Source organism: Triturus cristatus, chromosome 8 (assembly GCF_964204655.1).
Source record: "Triturus cristatus chromosome 8, aTriCri1.1, whole genome shotgun sequence".
Classification (NCBI taxonomy): domain Eukaryota; kingdom Metazoa; phylum Chordata; class Amphibia; order Caudata; family Salamandridae; genus Triturus; species Triturus cristatus.
In genome coordinates this window covers 1,272,927,971-1,272,945,155 of record NC_140591.1, presented here as the reverse complement: position 1 = coordinate 1,272,945,155, position 17,185 = coordinate 1,272,927,971, and positions in this window count along the sequence as shown.

The following is a 17,185-nucleotide window of genomic DNA, read 5'->3' as shown; positions in this document are numbered from 1 at the left end:
CTTAATTCTCCTTGAATCCAAGTTTGTTCGTGACTACTACTCACAAACTTCAAGAGCGCTTCATCTTTATTCTAGCTGGAATTTTTAAATTCTACTACTGACTTGTGGAGCAATCCAACCTAAAACAGGAAAGACATTTGTGTTCTTTAAAAAAAAAAAAGCAACACTAGTGCATTTGTAACGTTGGATTGCGGTTCTTACTTAAAAGTGACCATTGCAGCAGTCCACCTCGACCGCATTTTTCGAGCTGTGGCTATTCCTGAGGACGTTCCACCACCATTGTGCCTCCAGGTTCGCCGGCTCTAGAAACATCGCTGCGTAAGTCGGAATTTGAAGAAAGATTCCTGCGGCGAGCAACAAGTTCGAGGTAGTGTGGCGCTTACCCAGCCCGAGGAAACCTTCCAGGCCTCCGTAAGGCGTATGCGTCATCACGCGAGATCACGTGACGTGAGCTGTACGTAGCGGCCATTTTAGTTTTGTTTCTCGGTAACCAAGCAACATCGGACTGAGAAAATTCATTACCACGGCAAGCTGAGCACGGAGCGCTTCTCACGGATATTAAATATTTAAAAAAAATTCGGAGGCAAATACAAAATATATTTTATTCACAGGTTCAAGGCATCATTGAAGTGGATCTTCATGAAAAACGTACAGTAACCAAAACCTTAACTCTACGATGATATGCACACCAGCTACTCATTATTGTGCATATTCATCATCATTGCACATCATTCCAATAAGCATAATTGCTAAATTATGTTTTGACAACACATAGTATTATACTCTTTGCTAGATAATATTTAATTTTATGCATTGATATTATTTATATTGTTGTACAGAGAAGAGATTGCATATGTATTATCTGGAATTGTAGGTATTCTTACTTAAGCATAATTCTCACAAGGTTAGGAGCATAGAAAATATACTTAGAGATGGACAATCAAGGTTATGGCTTAGTCACCCCTGTTCCTTTCCTTACACGTCCTGGTGAACCTGTTTTGAAGTGGTTAGATTGGAAAGAATATTTTCTTAATTATATATCTGCCTTAGAAGAAGAAAGTGAGGATGAATGTTCTGCATGTAGAAAAAAGAAAATGCGTTTGCACGGTCTAGGACCTGAAGGGTCAAGGATTTACTACCAAATGGAAAAAAAAGCGAGAGTTGGAGGGAACGTGTTTCTTGAGGCCCCAGAAGACCTTGACGCACATTACCAACCCACTGTTTGCATAGGGATTAGTAGATACGAGTTTTTCCAGAGGAAACAACATAAATCAGAACCTGTTGAAGATTATGTATCTTCTCTGAGAAAATTATCTATTAATTGCAAATTTGGAGATCTTCAGGACAGGTTCATTAGAAACCAACTTCTTATGCTCTCCAATAATTCTGCCATACAAGAAAAACTATGGGTATGTGGACACGCACCTTTAAAAGAAATAATAGCCATAGTAAAAAAAGGGGAAATGTCAAAAGAATGTGCACAAGTAGCACTTAAAAACAAGGATGAGAATAATATAGTTAGCAAAGTCTCTAGCAATGTAGATGATAACAAAAAATTTGACAGACATAATTTCAAGGATTCTAATAAGAAAGGATCTACTTTTTAAAAAAACTTTCAAGATGACAGACAGCTCACATGTTACAGATGTGGGTACAAAGGTCATAACGCTAATGAAAAATGGTGTCCTGCGTTAAAATCCAAATGTGGTTACTGTGGGATTATAGGGCACTTTACAAGAGCATGTAGAAGAAGAATTAAAAAGGGTAACAAAAGAGTAGTAAGTTGTATTGAAGACAAAAGGGAAGAACATGATGATGGAGGGAATTCATCTAGTGACAATAGTATATTATGTATTATTGACATAAATGATGAAGATAATGTCGTACTAAATGTAAGCAGTTCTGAAAAAAACAGTTTGTGTAGTAAACATAAGGGGTGTTGATCTACAAATTGTACCAGACTCTGGTTCACCTTATACTATCATACAGCACAATGTTTGGGAGAGCAAATTTGCAAATGTCTTGGAATCAGATCTGAAGCCTCCAGATATCCAACCAGTAACATACACTGATGAAAAAATACCCATGGTGGGTTATGTGTAAGTTAATTTCAGGTTCAAAGATAGAAATGCAATGTGTAAATTATATGTTGCAGAATAAGGACCATCCGTATTAGGATGGATTGATCAAGGTGAACTTGGGATCATTCTCAAACCAAAAATGAAAAACCAAGTTATGCTTGTTGAAGAGTTTGACACATGTTTAGCTAATGCGGTGGTTAAACAATTTCCTAGTGTTTTTTCTGGTAATGTAGGAAAACTGTGTGGGTTCACACACAAGATAATACTCAAAGACAATACGATACCATGTTGCCATAAAGCCAGCCCAAATCACAAAAAGGAGCTGAAGGGGCAGAGAACAGGTCATCCCCCACTCAGAAGTCTGTATACAATAAAGGACCTGTTCCCACAGTGAGCAGTAGATTCATGTATCCATTGTAGTTGTCATATAATTTTTAGACAAACTGTAGAGCAAGTGTTTCAATATCATCATTGCTACTTCAAGGTATGGCTCACTATTCAAAGAGAAGAAGGGTTATTCAAACGAGATGAGGAAAAGACTGTCTTTTTATCCAACAGTAGTAGTGTCTAAAACCACCCCCCTGTGAAAAAAGTGTGGGAAAGGAGTGATGGCGCCTCACGGTAGCAACACCATAGAGGATAAAGCAGGAAGGTACTCGCCTGCTACCTCAAGATCTCATCATCAGCTGCCACCACTCCGTAGAAAGGAAATGTGTGTGGGAAAGTGTAGACAAGAGACTGGGTAGTAACCCAAAACGCAAAAACTGCTAGGGTGTGTATAACAAAGAGAAGAAAAGTTGTGCAGAGAGCCGTGCACCGTAATAAACCCCACAGTGTATGTACACAGATTTGAGTTGGTTCACACTAGCTTTCTACTTTTTATTCTATGCTGTGTGACCACTCACATATAAAATGCCGACATGTTTCATTGCCATTTAGAAAAACTCACGGCAACTTCTTCAGGGCGTGGGGTATTGTCATTTCACCCTTTAGCCTTGCTTGATCAGTTAAAAGCAGTTCGGGATGTGGCCCATCGTGGGCATACCTTTACCCTCGGGCTTGTATGTGTATAACAGCGGTCGCTTGTTCAGGGCTCATCCCCTCGACTCCTACCATGAGTCGGTATTATGTCCGTGTCTGGCATTCGCTCAGCACTGCTCACTGTGGGAACAGGTCCTTTATTGTATACAGCCATAAAGCCAGCAACATTCCCATCAGCATAAAAGAGGGTGTTATGGCTGAATTGGATTTATTAGAAAAAAAAGGGATAATAGAGCCTGTAGAAAGTTCGCTCCGTTAGTCGTAGCGCTCAAACCGGATGGCCGGTTGCGCCTGTGCATTTATTTGAGAGATCTAAACAAAAACATTGTGGTTGATAGATTCCCATTACCAAGGATTGATGAATTACTTGCGCAATCTAAGGGAATTCATTGGTTTTCAACAATCGATTTAACATTGGCTTACCATCAAATACAGTTACAAGACAGCAGCAGTAATTTAACAGCATTTATAACTCCTTTTGGATGTTATCGCTTCGTGCGCATGCCTTTCGGCCTTGCTTCTGCTGCTGCCGTGTTCCAACGATTAATGCACAAATTATTCAAAGGGTTGAAAGGCATAACATATTTTCAGGACGACATATTAATCATGGGTGGAGACAGAAAAGAACATGATGAAAGGTTAAAAAATGTCTTCCACATTTTATCTGAAAAGGACTAACTGTTGAACTAAAAAAATGCAAATTTGGAATGAAATCCGTCACATACTTAGGACATGAGGTAAGTGGTGATGGTATTTCCCCCAAAAAGAGACTGATTGAGGCTATAAAAATGGCACCAGTACCCAAATCAAAGGACGAAATAAGATCATTATTTGGGATGGCTGAATTCTACTCAAAATTTGTACAGAATTTAAGACAATTGCTTAAAATCAAACAAGAAATTTTGTGGAACAATGAACTTGATGAAGATTTTAAGAAAATAAAAAATTACCTTGTCTCAGCTTTTCCCCTACAAGCCTTTGACAACCTGGCGCAAAGTATCATCATAACTGATGCGAGTGGAAAAGGCTTGGGAGCAGTCTTGTCTCAAATAAATGAAAGGGGTGAAGAAGAAACAATTGCATTCGCTTCTCGTTCCTTGTCTCCAACAGAAGAAAAATATTCTGTGATAGAAAAAGAAATGCTAGCCACAGTGTGGTCAATGGAGAAATTCAGGCACTTTGTGTGGGGTACTAAATGAATCATTCAAACCGACCACAAACCACTACTAAAAGTTTTAACTTCGGATGGTGTATTAAAGGAACCCCAAGAATTGCAAAAATGAACATAAAACTCTTGGATTTCACTTATGAGGTGGAATACCTTCCAGGCAAAAGAAATCAGGTTGCGGACTATCTAAGCAGATCTCCACTACCACATGAGCCTCTGGAACACAACGAATCGGATAATTTTAATGTAGCAGCAATATATGATCATACTAGTGCAATTTCAAAAGAAGAATGGAATAATGAGTACACACACGATGAAGTTCTAATCAAAGCATCAAACTTGATTACTCAAGGATGGCCCAACAAAAATTAATGTCAGGGAGAATTGAGAGCTATGTGGGAATTACAAAATGAGCTATCTATTGACAATTCTGGATACATCTGCAGAAAGAAAGAATTGTTGTTCCTGCATCCTTACGACAGAAAATATTGGATTTAAACCATGAAGGTCACTTAGGTATCCTTAAACTAAAATCTAGATTATAAATGCTATACTAGTGGCCGGGTATGGATGGAGAAATTGAAACATTTGTCAAACAGTGTTCCATCTGTCAAGATTCCGACAAGACTCAGTGTGTACTCAAACCCACTCTTGGCACCAGGCAACTTCTGGACCATCCTTGGGAAAATCTCAGTATAGATTGGCTTGGTCCAATAGATGATGAAGATGGCAACCACAAATATGTACTTGTAATTATTGATGACTACTCAAAATAGCCAGAGATAGAGATCACAGAAAACTTTGACACAAAACAAGTCATAACATTTCTAGAAAGTGTACTCTTACGTGAAGGTATTCCCAAAATAATTCTAAGCGACAAAGGCCCACAATTTTCCTCCGACAAATACATCCAATTTCTAGAAAGAAATGGTATTAAAAGTAAGAAAACCTCTGTCTATAATCCTGCTGGGAATGGCATTGTGGAAAGATTCAATAGAGTCATTATGGGCAGCATACAGGCTTCATTGAATGTTGGAAAAAATTGGGAAAAAGAACTTACTAGCACTATCTGGGCATACAGAATCACCCCAACTGGCACGGGGTACAGCCTTTTAGAATCTTGCGAGGAAGAGAACCATTCTCTAAAGACAATGTCGCGTGGAACACCATGAAGACTTGTGGTAAATGGTCACCAGCTGTAGTCAGGTCCAATTTGAGGAAAATGCATGAAACTAGTAAAACCTATTTTGACAAAACACACAATACAAGGGACGTGAAACTAAAGAAAGGTGATTGGGTTAAAGTGAAACTCAGTTCAAAAGTTAAAAAAGGACAGAGTAAATTTTCTCTACCTCTACGTGTGGATAAACCTTATTCTAGGTCTGCTGAACTTAGTGATGGAACGATTTGGCATTATAACAAACTCTCAAAATATACTAATATAAATCACAAGGAGATAGTGGGAAAAACTGCTTCATCAATGAATTGGATGTGGGATGAGGTCACAGACACCACAATTGTTAAGCAAGACTCTCATTCTCAATCCATCAGTAGTGCTCCCACTATTGATGCCCAATCTTCTGATAAATTTTCACATTCTTCAAGCAAAACGGGGAAAGTAACACGTTTTGGTAGAGAGACAAAATTACCAATGAAATATGGAAACTACGCTATGTAATCATTTTAATTTTGCACAGAAGGGAATACAGTATACAAACTTGTATCTCAAAAGATAAACCTGTATCACAAATGTTTCATATAATTATTCTTTTCTAATAATTCTCTTGTACTTTTTGTTATCCTGAATTATATCTTATTAACATAATTAATTTTTGCATAATAACTTAGATTTCAGTGGTAGGTATTAATTCAAGCTTTTGCATTAATTAAAGGAAGGAGATGTTGCATCATAGCTACCTTAGTAACCAGTACCTTGGTTACAGATGTTAGTTGCATCAGAGTGTAGCTTCTAGATCTAAGCTAGGACAGTTACATCTAAGACATCAAGCTGTACAGATGTTCCTGTTTGCTCTGAATAAACCTACTATAAATCTTCATACCTGACTGAAGCATCATTACAAGTCCTTGCCGTCTCTTTGTGTCCAGTCTGACAAATCACAATAGCTTGTATTTCCTCAGTAGATTTTATTTGTAAAGGTGCATTAATAAACAAAGAAATCTGTGAGATATTCAGCATAGCTATCTCAAAGTCTGTTTTGAAGTCCTCTGGTTATACTGAATAAGCAGCTACCTTTATCATTATCATATGATATCTCTTTATTGATGTCATAACTACACTTTCACAATTATTCACTTATTATCCTTCTTGCTTTCTCAACTTTGCTTGGAAATGTACCATTTGTTGTAAAAAACATGTCTTGGTTAGAAAACCCCTCTTATAACGGCCGAGATCGCTCGCTACGCTCTCTATAGGACACCATCCCAAACTTTTACGCCCTACCCTTTTCACATGTCACCAGCCATCACTGTATCCATGTGTGTTTTACTTTTTGAAAATAATTAGAATTGTTATATTTGTAAAAAAACAATGACATGTATTTTATTTCTATTATATTAGTGTTATTATTTAATATATGTAATGTTTACTATTTAAATTTGTATATTGTTTAAAAAAATATTTTACACAACGATATTAGTGACAACAATATTTTTTTCTGATATTTTTGTAATTTACATGATAATAAGTTTAGCATTACGATATTTTTGACATCAATATTTATGTCACGGTATATTTGTATGGGGGTATTTTGGGGGTAGATATTTTGTCAATGAACCCAACGCATAACAAGCTATCATTCAAACTCCAGGTTAAACATACAATATCCACTTGTTTCTGGACTATCAGAACCTTGTGGACGGTGTTCCCTTTTTCCTCTCTGGAAGTCCTCAAGCAGGTAGTTCTGGTCTTGATTTCTTCTAGGCTATACCATGGCAATGCACTTGATTTGGGGATAAACTAATCACTTACTGCTAAACTTCAATTCATTCAAAATGAGTCTGCAAGACTTATACTTGAAATTCCCCAAAACGAATCAGTCTCAATGTAGATCTCCTAACTGCACTGGCTACCTGTTAACAAGCGAATTCCCTTAAAGGCCGTATGCATTGTTCACAGGGCGCTGCTAAATATCGGTCCCAGAGGAATGGCCAAGATGCTCCAGAGATATACTCCTACCAGACATCTTCGATTGGCTAGCTACAATCTTGTAGTTGTGCCTATATTTAGGAAGTCTAGGTGGGGTGGTAGGTCTTTTTCGATGTTCACAGCGAAACTCTGGAATTCGCTCCCATGAGACATCAGTGGTCTGCAGAAACATGACAGTTTTTGGGAAGCATTGAAGACTTGGCTCTTGGCTCTTGGGTCTTTAATTCCTGGGCAGTACTCTTCACTGGGATCTGTACCTTCTGGTCTTTCTTTCTCTCTTAAGCTCATGCTGCTTTAGCGCCTTGATGCCTCTTTGGAATTTGTGCGCTTTCTACATTTCTACATTTCTGTCATTTCATTTCATGATGAGTAATAATAATGACACTACTAGACTCTCCAAATCTTTATGGAACAAGTTAGACTTACACTTACAAAAGATCAAACCTCCATAGACACTCATACAAACCACAGCATCCTCGCTGAATACGGAACCTTTAGAATCCATTGACTCCCCACCCCTGAACCCCCTTTTCCTCACCCATCCCTACATCTGCTCCACCCCCATTTCCTCCCCTCTTGCCTCTCTTGTGTATTAGGCTCTCCTTAACTCTCAATTTCCTTCTCCTGTCTATTGATATTGTTCTGCCTTTCCCCTCATCTTTGTACTTCCTTCTGAGGGATATTAAACATATGGCATTGTGCTGATTATATTCAGCAAACTATTTAATAACAACCAATAAATAGGAGGAACTATCGCTATCATATTCAATATGATTGGAATATTCCAAAATAACTCTTCTTTTTGTATACAATATTACCATCACACATATGTCAAAGAATGCACCCGATCTTTATATATTATATCTTATAAAAACCAATACAACTTCTAAAACTAAAAAAAGAGCTTGTTTGAGCTCCTTCGATGAAATATGCATTCTATAAATCCCCACATCGATGACTTCTGGCTGTGAATTCGATCAACAATACGTCCAATAGTCCAAAACTTAAAATGAAATCATACAATCCGACCCAATTTAAATGACTGTGTAGTAATTTATACCCATAAATTAGTCTTAAACCTTACCCATATGCAATTTGTACCTTTTTGAGCACTATTGCTCTTTAAAAAGAGAGCTGATGAGATGCACCCATGCAAGACAGAAAAGATGGGCCAGCACATGGTGAAACTGATGCCTCAGCACCCTACACCACATTTTTTGTCCCACTCTGCAAATCAAGCACTACAACACTTCAATCACCCTATAAAAATGTAGTGTGTGTCGGGTCTTTATTTAATGAGTCTTAATTACCACTATAGCACTTTAATTTTGATCCAATGGAAGCAATGTCGGAAAAATGTTATCGACTATATTTTACTAACAGTTCCGAAGATACCCAATCCAACCCCTATTAGAATCAAAGTCATAACGTTGACATGAGCTACAACCATGGTTGCCAAATGGCAACACATTCTAAAATTCCCAGAGCACACCCTTCTCAGAGGCACGTATGTATAATATTCAGCAGGGAGGGCAGGCGCTCATTCACATAATGCAGGCATTCATTCACATGCCTACTTAATACAGTAAAAGCTGCTTGCAATGCACAAATTTGACTGTGTTGAATTTTGAACTTTTAATGACTGCTAGCTGGAACAATATCACCCTTCTACACAACTATCTAAAGTATGATTTAAGATTGTATGCCAAGAAGGGTTGCATAAATTGTGTTTTTCGCGCCTTTCATCTGAGCCATTCCATCAGTCTGTAAAAAGCATAGTTTAAATATAAAATAATCATGACATGTTTAGGACACACATTGAAGTAAGTAATGCTGGCAGTAATTCATGAAATGAGCATTCTTCCCCTGAGAAGCCCTGCGTTGCTAACACACAGCGCCACAACTAGCAGAGATGTTGACTGCATGCTTGGCTGAAGCAACAAGCAAGCCTGCTTGTATCTGCTTCCCGCCATTTTCCCAGATACAGTATCTATCATAACAGGACCGGAATAGCTCTCCAGCAGGGCGCGCCGCTTCTATGTTTGAAGTATTGAGCGCCTGCAGTTTGCCAATCAGCACATTCCATGATCTGACGAACATAAATAGAAACTCATCACCAGCCTGTGCCCACTGCAGCGTTCTGCCAGGAACGGAACTAATGACAACTCAATTCCTCCCCTGTCCCTCTGGGCTGGACCAGGCTGTACAGTTACTTCCTGGCGGGCTGTCAGATCTGGGATTATTCCAGACTGCTGCCGCTATGTCGGGTCTCAACAACTGCTTAGTAGTAGATTAATGTGGACAAGTTTTACTAATCGTTCAAGGGTCTAGTGGCCCTACTTACTGCAAAATGCATGTGTACATCCGTAACTGGGGCCGGCGCAAACACTAAGCGGGCTAAGGGTGTGTGTGTGTGGGGGGGGGCGTAGATTGTTTCCTTCAGTAGGGTCCTAATGCAGCGGGCGAATAATGTCCCCCTCTGTTGATCCCTGACTCTCTCAACCACCCCTCCTACGAATGTTTTTTTGATTTAATGGTCTTTATTGGGCCGGCCTTCCTATGTGTTGTTGTGTTTTAAGTTCTTTTCAGGAAAATGTATGGAAGGTTAGATAATTAAACTCTGGATTGGATTTAGAGATACATTAATAAGGACGTGTGGGGTTTACCCGAAGAAACCTTTCTTGATGTTCTGTAATACATAGTGAAAATAAGTATATCGGTCGAGCATATGAGTGCCGTCTTTACTGTTAAGGAGCATTGGCCATTGGCCCTCTGTGGAGAATATCAGTGTAACCAGGTGATCACTCTTAACCACAATGCCTTATCAATCAACACTCTAGAGTGCTCTATTGTGCACTCTTCCCCCTTCTGTGGAGATCAATGCTGTTCTAGGTGCAGAGTTTGTGAAGGTCCTTCCAGAAGCAGGGCCTGGGACTACCGCTGTCAACAGAGGCAGACCGGTGCCAGTGGTGTGCATCCGGCACGGTCCACTATGCTTGGATAGTGCAGTCATGGCCTTGGCCCAGCAACAGAGATGTACATCATGCTTACGTGCCAGCACCTTCAGGTAACTCAGGGCCAGCACCAGCCTGTCCGAGTGTGCCTCGGGTTCCAGATTTATTGCAGCTTGTGTTTTCCTTGGGCCCAGTTACAAATCTTTCCTCTCAAACAAGCAGGTGCCCACCCTGAGTCACAGCGGTGACACTTCTCTGACAATATTTGTCACTTCATGGTACATGAAGTTTCTCATGAGTCCAGCCACATCTGGCGGTTATGTTTCCTAGCATGTTGGCACTTCTTGGCACTAGATCATGGAATGGATTTTGCATCTAGTCAAACTCCAGGACACATTCAGTCACTAGTGTCAATGCTTTCTCTAATGGGGAGTTACGTTTGGACCCCACTCGCTGTATCTCGGTATGAGATGTGCCCAGTGTCACAGTGTCTGTCACAGCTTAATGCGGCATTAGCTTTAAACCATCAATGTAAAGTAGTGAAATCATATTGTTATATATGTTTTAGTCAGTCAGTCATAAAAGCTTTATTCAATGATTAATCATAAAAGCAGAAATCCATTACACAATAAATGACCAGTTAAATGTAAAAAATATATATTTTTTTCAATTATAAAAAGCCATAAGAATAAAAAGAACAATAATAAAATACATGGAATCCTACTCAAGACCATATACCAATGTGCAAATAGAAGCAGATTTAACAAACCATTATCAATCAATACGAAGCCGCAATTACATTTTCTCTTCAATATATACCGATATACACAGGATGAGAAAGAAAGGTAAACAATGCAATATTCATAAATTATAATGCCACAATCACCTTTGATCTGATTATCCATACCTATCCTAAAAATTTGGCTATAGCTATATGCAGCGGTGGCCATGTTTCAGTGCAAATTAGCCTAAGTACAACCTCACATTTACGAGTGCCCAGAAGACGGCAGATAGGGGCCAGCCAAATGCGCCGTTGAATTATATATGCTGGACACACAAATAACAAATGGGCCAAGGACTCTGTGGGTGCATGGCAAAGGGGGCAGGACATATCCGCTAGTAACCCCCAACTTGCTGTAAAAGACTTAACCGGCAGTGTACCCACTCTTAGCTGGAACAACCGCTTCCTATCAAGCGGCTTCGTAATAGTGTCCCAGTACATTTCTAATCTCTGTGATGGTTTAACCATCAAGAATTGGCCTGTCAAGGTCGATGGGTCACTATTCCTGAAAATGTTGGCTTCGACCCAACCCCAATATCTTTCCTTCAATTGGGCTTTCGAGGGAAACGGAACATCTTCAGGATTCTCCCAAAATGCGACCATGCCGATGTTTCCTAGCATTGATCTTACATACTGTAGCCATTTAATTTTTTTGAATTGGTCAGCTCTTATTAGATCTTTAAAACCCTCAGCGTATGAAGATAATTCTGGAGTCGTCCAGATTCTTCGCCAATGCAGTAAAGGGCGTAGTCTGGCACTGTCAGCCAATGCCTTCCTACCCAGATCACTAAGTAGTGTCAGCACTGGTGTACTTTGGGGAAGATTTGTAAGTTTCCGTAAAAAAGTATTTTCCACTATAGTCAGTTTAGAGAGTTTTTTATGTCCCCATAACTCAGCCCTGTAAAGGACTGCACTGATGACTTTCATATTGTAAATAGTCAGGACTGGGCTAACCGGTTTTGTATAAGATGTATTGTACTCGGCTATGAGAGTACTAGCAAGCTGGCGATGTTTCAGTGTAGCCACATCCAATTGCTTACCCCATTTCATATCCCTCTGTATGACGACACCAAGATAAGTGTATTCTTTAACCTGCTCCAGTGGACACTTATTCAGTAGCATCGTTCCTCTTGAGGATCTGTGGGGATTAAATGTCATGTATTTTGTTTTAGAGACATTTATCCCCAATCCCCGTAGATGGCAAAATTCCTCAAAAAGAGATAGAACTCGCTGTAGGCCACTCGGTGTTTTTGCAATTAGCAACGTGTCATCGGCGAACATAAGGATTGGAATCCTTACACCCGCCAATTTAGGAGCATCCGTTGTGGTACCCTCCAAGAATTTTACAACCCCATTGATAAAGATGGAAAACAAAGTAGGGGCCATTACACAGCCTTGTCTCACACCTCTTTCAACTCTAAAAGAGGAAGTAACCTGGCCCTGACTTCCCCATCTTATTTTTGCGTAAGTATCCTGGTGAAGTCTCGCTATGAGGGACAATAGAGTATGGGGCATCTTTAGATCTTGCAGTACTCTCAGCACGGAAACGGCATTGCTGGAGGTCTCCGAGATCATCAGGGAGACCTTGGATGTTGGTGGCAAGGCCATGTTAGTCATGTTGGACCTGTCGGCGGCCTTTGATACCGTCCCCCACGTGGAGCTCCTCGCCAGGCTCCACGACATCGGCATTAGGGGGACGGTGCTCAAATGGTTTACGTCTTTCCTGGAAGGCCGCCGCCAGACGATCTGGGTCTCCCAGAGCTCCGCCGAGATGCCGCCTCTGGGGGTTGGGGTTCCACAGGGCTCTGTGCTGAGCCCATCACTGTTTAACATCTTTATGTCCCCCCTGGCGGCGGCGGTGGAGGCTTACGGGGCCCAGATCGTGTCCTACGCCGACGACACGCAACTCCTCTTCACTTGTGGTAAAGATCAACCATTTGATGGAGAGAGTATCCGGGGTTGTTTGGGCAGGGTATTCGACTGGTTCCAGCATAACAACCTGAAGGCCAACTCCAGTAAGTCGGAGGTCCTATTCTTCGGCTGTGTCACCGACCCTGAGTGGCGGCAATGGTGGCCATCTGAAATGAGCCCTCCTGTACAATCATCTGCGGTTGCTAAAAATCTTGGCGTCAAACTTGATAATAAGTTATCACTGAGAGCGCACATCCTGGGTCTGGCCGGAACCTGCTTTGGTATTCTGAAGATGCTCCGCAAGTTTCTTCCACTGCTTTCTGCGGAGCATAGGCGGATTACAGTGCAGGCGCTTATCGGGTCCCAGCTCGACTATGCCAATGCCCTCTTTCTTGGCCTCCCGGACTACCTGGTCCAACGCCTTCAGGTGGCACAAAACTCTGCTGCCCGTGCCATCTTTGGCCTGCATAGGCGGTCACGAGCCTCTGGGTTGCTGCAGAAGCTTCATTGGCTGCCTATCCGTAAGCGGATTATGTTCAAATCCCTTACGTTGATGCATAAAGCCCTGTTTGGCTCAGGGGCTGGGTATCTACGGTGTAGATTGGCCTTCTATCGTCCTGCCCGCTCACTGCGGTCCGAATCTCTTTTTACTGCCGTGGTGCCACGTGTACGGAAGGCGCGGACTGGGGGCCGTTCCTTCAGCTTTAAGGCACCCCAGCTGTGGAACTCTCTGCCACTGGCGCTACGCAGTACCTCTAATCTGCTTCAATTCAGGAAGAGCCTGAAGACTTGGCTTTTTAATGTTTAACTGTTTTCTTTGCGGGGTTCTTTCTTTCTTTCCTGTATTAGTTTTTTCTTGTTATGTTATTACACACGGAGCCGCCTGTGGAAAGCGCCGGGACACTCTTTTAGAGTAGCTGTGCGCTATATAAGTTTATTTTAACATAACATAACATAACATAACATAATCTATTACGGGAAACAAGATCAAAGGCTGATTTCAGGTCTACAAAGGCAACATATAAGCTGCCTTTTTCCAATATCACCATTTTCCAATATAGTAGTGTAATACGAAACGTTTGATCAATGATGCTTAAGCATTCCCGGAAACCAGCCTGAAAAGGCGATAAAATATCTTGTTCCGTAATCCAATCCTGAATTTTATTTAACACCAGGCGTCCCATGATCTTCTGGGATGAGTCAACTAAACTTATCGGTCTAGAATTCCCAGGTAGTGACTTGTCACCCTTTTTATATATTGGGATTATCTCTGCCTCTTTCCATAACTCTGGTACCGACAGGCCTTTGTCAATTTCATTCATTAAAACCAGGATATATCCGTTCCAGATGTCTTTATTGGAAAGGAATATGTCAGCTGGAATTCCGTCAGGACCTGGCGCTTTATTTCCCGATAAAGTACACAAAGCAATCTTGACATCGGCTTCATTAAAAGCCGGGCCATCATAGTATGTGTAAGAGAGATCAAACGTCTCTCTGTTGTCTACACCACCGGCATATTGGGATTGAAAATACTTTACCCATTGCCCTTGGCTTACATGATTTGTTAGCTTTCATCCCATCGTTTTTTTGCTAGGGCATGGGCTTTCTTATATTCCTGCCTAGCTCGCCGGATCATAGGCACGTCTCCTTCCTTAATTGCTGTCCCCAATAACTTATGAGCCTCCTTGCAATCCCTATTAAACCATTTACATCCCCTTTTTAGATTGGTACCCTTATTTTTAATGGTTTTATAAAGATAGGAACGAAGATGAGTAAAAAACTCAACATGAAATCCTGCAATCGTTTCTGGGGGTGTCGAATTAGCTACAAGATCCTCCAAATCTACTCCTGCCTTATCTACATCTAGAGAAATCCTTTCTAGGGTTTCTGGCTTTGCTAGTAGATTGGCCCATTTCAATCGTCTCATATTGTTTGTTGGGACTAAATCTAAGGTTATCAGTTCCCTAGTAGATTGGAGGGCTCCTTTTTCGACCATTACCTCAAAGACTACAGATAGTGGGTTGTGGTCGCTTTCCACCCGATTAACTACCTTCATGTCCTTTAGAGCGCACCAAAACTGGCAATTAATTAATATGTAGTCAATACGACTATGGCTATGGCCGTTATTAAAAGTACATGCACCATCTCTATCTGACTGGGTTCTGCCATTTGTGGCCCTTAATCCATTCTCCATGCAAAGAGAATTCATCTGGACCACTATAACCGTCCAATTCTTTACCGGTTTCAGATCTAGTTTCGGAATTCTGAAGAACTCATCTTCAATATCATAAAAATTTAAATTGCCATTTAAAAGGGGTTCGAAGGTCATATTAAAATTGTCGGCTACAATTACATCAATACCCCTAGAATGTTTTTCAAGGAGAATGCTCATATGTTTTAGTATTAAACTAAATAGCACCAAAGTGGCTAGCTTGTATTACCAATAACATATGTACGTTTCTCTATTAATAGCAGTTTGAGACAGGCAATTTTTCTTCACCTATTCACATCTAGTAATACATTTTATACCAGGGGCGGCTCCTCCGTCATGGCAAGTGAGTGTCGCCCCACTGAAACAATAAAATGATAAATAAACTACTTTATCATCTTTTTCTTTTTCTTTACTCCAGTTGAGGTTTGGGCAGGGTTGGGGCAATCCTGCAGAGCGTCACGCTGCAGGAAGAGTGCTTGGGCACTTATAAGTGCCCATGTTTGTTTGGCCGGCCATTTCAACAAATTCATGTTTCTCCAACCCAGCTGTGTTGTGCCCGCGGGTTGGAGTAAAATCTCAGACTCACTGGGCCTGAGTGAGTGTCAAGTCAGCCCACTCAGGCCAATCACAGCGCATGAGAGCAGTGCTGTGATTGCCCCTGGGAGCCTGTGCAGCATGACCTGCATAAGAAGAGGAGCACCGAGGCGGCAGCCGCAGGAGCAGGTATGTTAAAAAAAAGTATTTTCCCCTCAACCCCGTCTCCCGCCCCTTGCGTTGCCCTATCACCCCAAAATTGGAGCAGCCACCACTGTTTTATATAAAAGAATGTTCCTATAGTTTGCATTGACAAAGGCTCCCTGTTCATAGCATTGCCCTGTGCTCGTTGAGCCATAGGCCTCAGGCTGCACCTCACTGACGAGGCACAAAAAGACTGAAACTCTGCCTGCCATACTGAGGAAAATGTGCGTTATTGCTTAATTCAATCGTCCCTAATAAATTAGAACTGAGTTTATCAAGTGCCCCCGTGGTCAGCAGGACCTAATTTCCACATAGCCTTGAAATTGAAGAGCAGGAATTATGGCCGAGATGAAGAGCCAAGGCAAGGTAGATGCAGTGGTAGATACAGTGGAAAGCAAAGAATCCTTAACTGGAATAGCCAGAGGGATAAGGGCTATGAGGCTATTAGAAAATTCCACCTACTAAGGGTAGAATGTTCTAAATTAAAAATGGAAAAACAGAAAGACAAACATTGGAATGTTGGAGCGGAAGGCTTGTACCAGCCATTTTATGCTGGCGCCACTCCATTGTCTTCAATGGAGCTCTCAACATTCCAATGTTCTAATATAGTCTTAGAGCCTGACGTAGCAGGCTCTACCGGCCATTAAAGGCCCGCTCCAGCCTTTAATGGCTGGTAGAGCCCGATACGGAGGGCTCTAAGGCTATTAGAACATTCCGCCCCTAGAGGACAGAATGTTCTAATTCGTAAAAGTTCACAGCAACAGCTGTGAAATGAAAAAGCACATTGGAATGTTGCTCCCCGGGCTTCTTCCAGCCAGTAGAAACCCAGAGCACTCCATTGTCTACAATGGAGAAATCAACATTCCAATGTTCTAATAAGGCATTATAAACCTTTGAACAGCAGCCACCTTCCTCTTTTTATCTGATCTGAGACTCCTAGTCCATCAACAACATGTACCAACACAGTGTCTTCTTAAAAGCCAATATTCCAGTCCTGGACTGTAACATATTGTCAAAGATTTTCTATTAAACACAAGAAGAAAAACAAAATCATTTAAAGAAATATGTAAACCCATTAAGGTCATGAAATATATACTAAAGAAATGAAAGCTCTCAAAATAAATTAAATCTCT